Source organism: Vicugna pacos, unplaced genomic scaffold, assembly GCF_048564905.1.
Source record: "Vicugna pacos unplaced genomic scaffold, VicPac4 scaffold_20, whole genome shotgun sequence".
Classification (NCBI taxonomy): domain Eukaryota; kingdom Metazoa; phylum Chordata; class Mammalia; order Artiodactyla; family Camelidae; genus Vicugna; species Vicugna pacos.
In genome coordinates this window covers 67470037-67479498 of record NW_027328741.1, presented here as the reverse complement: position 1 = coordinate 67479498, position 9462 = coordinate 67470037, and positions in this window count along the sequence as shown.

Sequence of the window (9462 nt, the reverse complement as noted above, 5' to 3'; positions counted from 1 at the left end):
ATGCATGACGGATTCGAGAAACATGCGTTTCTGAGTTGTGAGCATGTGGATTAGTGAACTTTCATCCACCAAAAAAGGCATATATTACACTTTGAAATATTTACTCAGACTTCATAAGTTTTATGTATCACCAGGTTCTAAAATCGGACATTTGGCAGTAGAAAACACTCTTTGAGCGAATTCTCACCAATACACATGTAATTTGCATTGTTTAAATAACCATGGCATTCCGTATTCCGAACATGTTTCATGCATCACGGATTCCTCAAACATGAATTTCTGAGCTGTGAACATACGCATGACAGATGTTTCAACCACCAAACAAGTTACTTATGCACTTTGAAATAGTTCCTTGGACTTCGTTGCTTCTCCTATCACCATTTTCAAGAATCACACTTTGATCCCAGAAAAACCCTCTTGGAGCGAATTCTACCCTAGAGATATGTAATTTGAATAGATTCCTTCAACATGACATTCCGTGTTCCGTACATGTTACATGCATGACGGATTCGACAAACATGCATTCCTGAGTTGTGAGCATGTGGATTAGTGATTTTTCATCCTCTATAAAAGGAATAATTTCATATAGTCTCCTGTACACATTTTCACAAGCTTTCCCTAACACAAGTTTTGAATTCGTTCATTTTTCACAGAAGAATACTTCTGGAGTGTATTCAACCTAATAGATATATAATTTACATGAATTCCATCAACATGGCATTCCGGGTTCCGTACATGATACATGCATGACGGATTCGAGAAACATGCGTTTCTGAGTTGTGAGCATGTGGAGTAGTGAACTTTCATCCACCAAAGAAGGCATATATTACACTTTGAAATATTTACTCTGACTTCATAATTTTTTTGTATCACCAGGTTCTAAAATCGAACATTTGGCAGTAGAAAACACTCTTTGAGCGAATTCTCACCAATACACATGTAATTTGCATTGTTTACATAACCATGGCATTCCGTATTCCGAACATGTTTCATGCATCACGGATTCCTCAAACATGCATTTCTGATCTGTGAACATGCGCATGACAGATGTTTCAACCACCAAACAAGTTACTTATGCACTTTGAAATAGTTCCTTGGACTTCGTTGTTTCTTCTATCACCAGTTTAAAGAATCACATTTTGATCCCAGAAAAACCCTCTTGGAGCGAATTCTACCCTAGAGATATGTAATTAGAATAGATTCCTTCAACATGATATTCCGTGTTCCGTACATGTTACATGCATTACGAATTCGACAAACATGCATTCCTGAGTTGTGAGCATGTGGATTACTGATTTTTCATCCTCTATAAAAGGAATAATTTCATATAGACTCGTGTACACATTTTCACAAGCTTTCCCTAACACAAGTTTCGAATTCGTTCATTTATCACAGAAGAATTCTTCTGGAGTGTATCCAACCTGATAGATATTTAATTTACCTGAATTCTATCAACATGGCATTCCGGGTTCCGTACATGATACATGCATGATGGATTCGAGAAACATGCGTTTCTGAGTTGTGAGCATGTGGATTAGTGAATTTTCATCCACCAAAGAAGGCATATATTACACTTTGAAATACTTACTCTGACTTCATAAGTTTTTTGTATCACCAGGTTCTAAAATCGGACATTTGGCAGTAGAATATACTCTTTGAGCGAATTCTCACCAATACACATGTAATTTACATTGTTTACATAACCATGGCATTCCGTATTCCGAACATGATTCATGCATCACGGATTCCTCAAACATGCATTTCTGAGCTGTGAACATGCGCATGACAGATGTTTCAACCACCAAACAAGTTACTTATGCACTTTGAAATAGTTCCTTGGACTTCGTTGCTTCTCCTATCACCAGTTTCAAGAATCACACTTTGATCCCAGAAAAACCCTCTTGGAGCAAATTCTACCCTAGAGATATGTAATTTGAATAGATTCCTTCAACATGATATTCCGTGTTCCGTACATGTTACATGCATGACGGATTCGACAAACATGCATTCCTGAGTTGTGAGCATGCGGATTACTGATTTTTCATCCTCTATAAAAGGAATAATTTCATATAGACTCGTGTACACATTTTCACAAGCTTTCCCTAACACAAGTTTCGAATTCGTTCATTTTTCACAGAAGAATTCTTCTGGAGTGTATCCAACCTGATAGATATTTAATTTACCTGAATTCTATCAACATGGCATTCCGGGTTCCGTACATGATACATGCATGATGGATTCGAGAAACATGCGTTTCTGAGTTGTGAGCATGTGGATTAGTGAACTTTCATCCACCAAAGAAGGCATATATTACACTTTGAAATACTTACTCTGACTTCATAAGTTTTTTGTATCACCAGGTTCTAAAATCGGACATTTGGCAGTAGAATATACTCTTTGAGCGAATTCTCACCAATACACATGTAATTTACATTGTTTACATAACCATGGCATTCCGTATTCCGAACATGATTCATGCATCACGGATTCCTCAAACATGCATTTCTGAGCTGTGAACATGCGCATGACAGATGTTTCAACCACCAAACAAGTTACTTATGCACTTTGAAATAGTTCCTTGGACTTCGTTGCTTCTCCTATCACCAGTTTCAAGAATCACACTTTGATCCCAGAAAAACCCTCTTGGAGCGAATTCTACCCTAGAGATGTGTAGTTTTAATGGATTCCTTCAACATGATATTCCATGTTCCGTACATGTTACATGCATGACGGATTCGACAAACATGCATTCCTGAGTTGTGAGCATGTGGATAACTGATTTTTCACCCTCTATAAAAGGAATAATTTCATATAAACTCGTGTACACATTTTCACAAGCTTTCCCTAACACAAGTTTCGAATTCGTTCATATTTCACAGAAGAATACTTCTGTAGTGTATTCAAACTGATAGATATTTAATTTACATGAATTCCATCAACATGGCATTCCGGGTTCCGTACATGATACATGCATGACGGATTCGAGAATCATGCGTTTCTGAGTTGTGAGCATGTGGATTAGTGAACTTTCATTCACCAAAGAAGGTATATATTACACTTTGAAATATTTACTCTGACTTCATATGTTTGTTGTATCACCAGGTTCTAAAATCGGACATTTGGCAGTAGAAAACACTCTTTGAGAGTATTCTCACCAATACACATGTAATTTTCATTGTTTACATAACCATGGCATTCCGTATTCCGAACATGTTTCATGCATCACGGTTTCCTCAAACATGCATTTCTGAGATGTGAACATGTGCATAACAGATGTTTCAACCACCAATCAACTTACTTATGCACTTTGAAATAGTTCCCTGGACTTCGTTGCTACTCCTATCACCAGTTTCAAGAATCACACTTTGATCCCAGAAAAACCCTCTTGGAGCGAATTCTTCCCTAGAGATATGTAATTTGAATAGATTCCTTCAACATGATATTCCATGTTCCGTACATGTTACATGCATGACGGATTCGACAAACATGCATTCCTGAGTTGTGAGCATGTGGATTACTGATTTTTCATCCTCTATAAAAGGAATAATTTCATATAGACTCGTGTACACATTTTCACAAGCTTTCCCTAACACAAGTTTTGAATTCGTTCATTTTTCACAGAAGAATACTTCTGGAGTGTATTCAACCTAATAGATATATAATTTACATGAATTCCATCAACATGGCATTCCGGGTTCCGTACATGATACATGCATGACGGATTCGAGAAACATGCGTTTCTGAGTTGTGAGCATGTGGAGTAGTGAACTTTCATCCACCAAAGAAGGCATATATTACACTTTGAAATATTTACTCTGACTTCATAATTTTTTTGTATCACCAGGTTCTAAAATCGAACATTTGGCAGTAGAAAACACTCTTTGAGCGAATTCTCACCAATACACATGTAATTTGCATTGTTTACATAACCATGGCATTCCGTATTCCGAACATGTTTCATGCATCACGGATTCCTCAAACATGCATTTCTGATCTGTGAACATGCGCATGACAGATATTTCAACCACCAAACAAGTTATTTATTCACTTTGAAATAGTTCCTTGGACTTCGTTGTTTCTTCTATCACCAGTTTCAAGAATCACATTTTGATCCCAGAAAAACCCTCTTGGAGCGAATTCTACCCTAGAGATATGTAATTTGAATAGATTCCTTCAACATGATATTCCGTGTTCCGTACATGTTACATGCATGACGGATTCGACAAACATGCATTCCTGAGTTGTGAGCATGTGGATTACTGATTTTTCATCCTCTATAAAAGGAATAATTTCATATAGACTCGTGTACACATTTTCACAAGCTTTCCCTAACACAAGATTCGAATTCGTTCATTTTTCACAGAAGAATACTTCTGGAGTGTATTCAACCTAATAGATATATAATTTACATGAATTCCATCAACATGGCATTCCGGGTTCCGTACATGCTACATGCATGACGGATTCGAGAAACATGCGTTTCTGAGTTGTGAGCATGTGGATTAGTGAACTTTCATCCACCAAAGAAGGCATATATTACACTTTGAATTATTTACTCTGACTTCATAAGTTTTTTGTATCACCAGGTTCTAAAATCGGACATTTGGCAGTAGAAAACACTCTTTGAGCGAATTCTCACCAATACACAAGTAATTTACATTGTTTACATTACCATGGCATTCCGTATTCCCAACATGTTTCATACATCATGGATTCCTCAAACATGCATTTCTGAGCTGTGAACATGCGCATGACAGATGTTTCAACCACCAAACAAGTTACATATGCACTTTGAAATAGTTCCTTGGACTTCGTTGCTTCTCCTATCACCAGTTTCAAGAATCATACTTTGATCCCAGAAAAACCCTCTTGGAGCGAATTCTACCCTAGAGATATGTAATTTGAATAGATTCCTTCAACATGATATTCCGAGTTCCGTACATATTACATGCATGACAGATTCGACAAACATGCATTCCTGAGTTGTGAGCATGTGGATTACTGATTTTTCATCCTCTATAAAAGGAATAATTTCATATAGACTCGTGTACACATTTTCACAAGCTTTCCCTAACACAAGTTTCGAATTCGTTCATTTTTCACAGAAGAATACTTCTGGAGTGTATTCAACCAAATAGATATATAATTTACATGAATTCCATCAACATGGCATTCCGGGTTCCGTACATGATACATGCATGACGGATTCGAGAAGCATGCGTTTCTGAGTTGTGAGCATGTGGATTAGTGAACTTTCATCCACCAAAGGAGGCATATATTTCACTTTGAAATATTTACTCTGACTTCATAAGTTTTTTGTATCACCAGGTTCTAAAATCTGACATTTGGCAGTAGAAAACACTCTTTGAGCGAATTCTCACCAATACACATGTAATTTACATTGTTTACATAACCATGGCATTCCGTATTCCGAACATGTTTCATGCATCACGGATTCCTCAAACATGCATTACTGATCTGTGAACATGCGCATGACAGATGTTTCAACCACCAAAAAAGTTACTTATGCACTTTGATATAGTTCCTTGGACTTCGTTGTTTCTTCTATCACCAGTTTCAAGAATCACATTTTGATCCCAGAAAAACCCTCTTGGAGCGAATTCTACCCTAGAGATATGTAATTTGAATAGATTCCTTCAACATGATATTCCGTGTTCCGTACATGTTACATGCATGACGGATTCGACAAACATGCATTCCTGAGTTGTGAGCATGTGGATTACTGATTTTTCATCCTCTATAAAAGGAATAATTTCATATAGACTCGTGTACACATTTTCACAAGCTTTCCCTAACACAAGATTCGAATTCGTTCATTTTTCACAGAAGAATACTTCTGGAGTGTATTCAACCTAATAGATATTTAATTTACATGAATTCCATCAACATGGATTTCCGGGTTCCGTACATGATACATGCATGACGGATTCGAGAAACATGCGTTTCTGAGTTGTGAGCATGTGGATTAGTGAACTTTCATCCACCAAAGAAGGCATATATTACACTTTGAAATATTTACTCTGACTTCATAAGTTTTTTGTATCACCAGGTTCTAAAATCGGACATTTGGCAGTAGAAAACACTCTTTGTGCGAATTCTCACCAATACACATGTAATTTACATTGTTTACATTACAATGACATTCCGTATTCCGAACATGTTTCATGCATCACGGATTCCTCAAACATGCATTTCTGAGCTGTGAACATGCGCATGACAGATGTTTCAACCACCAAACAAGTTACTTATGCACTTTGAAATAGTTCCTTGTACTTCGTTGCTTCTTCTATCACCAGTTTCAAGAATCACATTTTGATCCCAGAAAAACCCTCTTGGAGCGAATTCTACCCTAGAGATATGTAATTTGAAAAGATTCCTTCAACATGATATTCCGTGTTCCGTACATGTTACATGCATGACGGATTCGACAAACATGCATTCCTGAGTTGTGAGCATGTGGATTACTGATTTTTCATCCTCTATAAAAGGAATAATTTCATATGGACTCGTGTACACATTTTCACAAGTTTTCCCTAACACAAGTTTCGAATTCGTTCATTTTTCACAGAAGAACACTTCTGGAGTGTATTCAACCTAAAAGATATTTAATTTACATGAATTCCATCAACATGGCATTCCGGGTTCCGTACATGATACATGCATGACGGATTCGAGAAACATGCGTTTCTGAGTTGTGAGCATGTGGATTAGTGAACTTTCATCCACCAAAGAAGGCATATATTACACTTTGAAATACTTACTCTGACTTCATAAGTTTTTTGTATCACCAGGTTCTAAAATCGGACATTTGGATGTAGAAAACACTCTTTGAGCGAATTCTCACCAATACAGATTTAATTTAGATTGTTTACATAACCATGGCATTCCGTATTCCAAACATGTTTCATGCATCACGGATTCCTCAAACTTGCATTTCTGAGCTGTGAACATGCGCATGACAGATGTTTCAACCACCAAACAAATTACTTATGCACTTTGAAATATTTCCTTTGACTTCGTTGCTTCTCCTATCACCAGTTTCAAGAATCACACTTTGATCCCAGAAAAACCCTATTGGAGCGAATTCTACCCTAGGGATATGTAATTTGAATAGATTCCTTCAACATGATATTAAGTGTTCCGTACATGTTACATGCATGACGGATTCGACAAACATGCATTCCTGAGTTGTGAGCATGTGGATTACTGATTTTTCATCCTCTATAAAAGGAATAATTTCATATAGACTCGTGTACACATTTTCACAAGCTTTCCCTAACACAAGTTTCGAATTCGTTCATTTTTCACAGAAGAATAATTCTGGAGTGTATTCAACCTAATAGATATATAATTTACATGAATCCCATCAACATGGCATTCCGGGTTCCGTACATGATACATGCATGACGGATTCGAGAATCATGCGTTTCTGAGTTGTGAGCATGTGGATTAGTGAACTTTCATTCACCAAAGAAGGTATATATTACACTTTGAAATATTTACTCTGACTTCATAAGTTTGTTGTATCACCAGGTTCTAAAATCGGACATTTGGCAGTAGAAAACACTCTTTGAGAGTATTCTCACCAATACACATGTAATTTTCATTGTTTACATAACCATGGCATTCCGTATTCCGAACATGTTTCATGCATCACGGATTCCTCAAACATGCATTTCTGAGATGTGAACATGTGCATAACAGATGTTTCAACCACCAATCAACTTACTTATGCACTTTGAAATAGTTCCCTGGACTTCGTTGCTACTCCTATCACCAGTTTCAAGAATCACACTTTGATCCCAGAAAAACCCTCTTGGAGCGAATTCTTCCCTAGAGATATGTAATTTGAATAGATTCCTTCAACATGATATTCCATGTTCCGTACATGTTACATGCATGACGGATTCGACAAACATGCATTCCTGAGTTGTGAGCATGTGGATTACTGATTTTTCATCCTCTATAAAAGGAATAATTTCATATAGACTCGTGTACACATTTTCACAAGCTTTCCCTAACACAAGTTTTGAATTCGTTCATTTTTCACAGAAGAATACTTCTGGAGTGTATTCAACCTAATAGATATATAATTTACATGAATTCCATCAACATGGCATTCCGGGTTCCGTACATGATACATGCATGACGGATTCGAGAAACATGCGTTTCTGAGTTGTGAGCATGTGGAGTAGTGAACTTTCATCCACCAAAGAAGGCATATATTACACTTTGAAATATTTGCTCTGACTTCATAATTTTTTTGTATCACCAGGTTCTAAAATCGAACATTTGGCAGTAGAAAACACTCTTTGAGCGAATTCTCACCAATACACATGTAATTTGCATTGTTTACATAACCATGGCATTCCGTATTCCGAACATGTTTCATGCATCACGGATTCCTCAAACATGCATTTCTGATCTGTGAACATGCGCATGACAGATATTTCAACCACCAAACAAGTTATTTATTCACTTTGAAATAGTTCCTTGGACTTCGTTGTTTCTTCTATCACCAGTTTCAAGAATCACATTTTGATCCCAGAAAAACCCTCTTGGAGCAAATTCTACCCTAGAGATATGTAATTTGAATAGATTCCTTCAACATGATATTCCGTGTTCCGTACATGTTACATGCATGACGGATTCGACAAACATGCATTCCTGAGTTGTGAGCATGTGGATTACTGATTTTTCATCCTCTATAAAAGGAATAATTTCATATAGACTCGTGTACACATTTTCACAAGCTTTCCCTAACACAAGATTCGAATTCGTTCATTTTTCACAGAAGAATACTTCTGGAGTGTATTCAACCTAATAGATATATAATTTACATGAATTCCATCAACATGGCATTCCGGGTTCCGTACATGCTACATGCATGACGGATTCGAGAAACATGCGTTTCTGAGTTGTGAGCATGTGGATTAGTGAACTTTCATCCACCAAAGAAGGCATATATTACACTTTGAATTATTTACTCTGACTTCATAAGTTTTTTGTATCACCAGGTTCTAAAATCGGACATTTGGCAGTAGAAAACACTCTTTGAGCGAATTCTCACCAATACACAAGTAATTTACATTGTTTACATTACCATGGCATTCCGTATTCCCAACATGTTTCATACATCATGGATTCCTCAAACATGCATTTCTGAGCTGTGAACATGCGCATGACAGATGTTTCAACCACCAAACAAGTTACATATGCACTTTGAAATAGTTCCTTGGACTTCGTTGCTTCTCCTATCACCAGTTTCAAGAATCATACTTTGATCCCAGAAAAACCCTCTTGGAGCGAATTCTACCCTAGAGATATGTAATTTGAATAGATTCCTTCAACATGATATTCCGAGTTCCGTACATATTACATGCATGACAGATTCGACAAACATGCATTCCTGAGTTGTGAGCATGTGGATTACTGATTTTT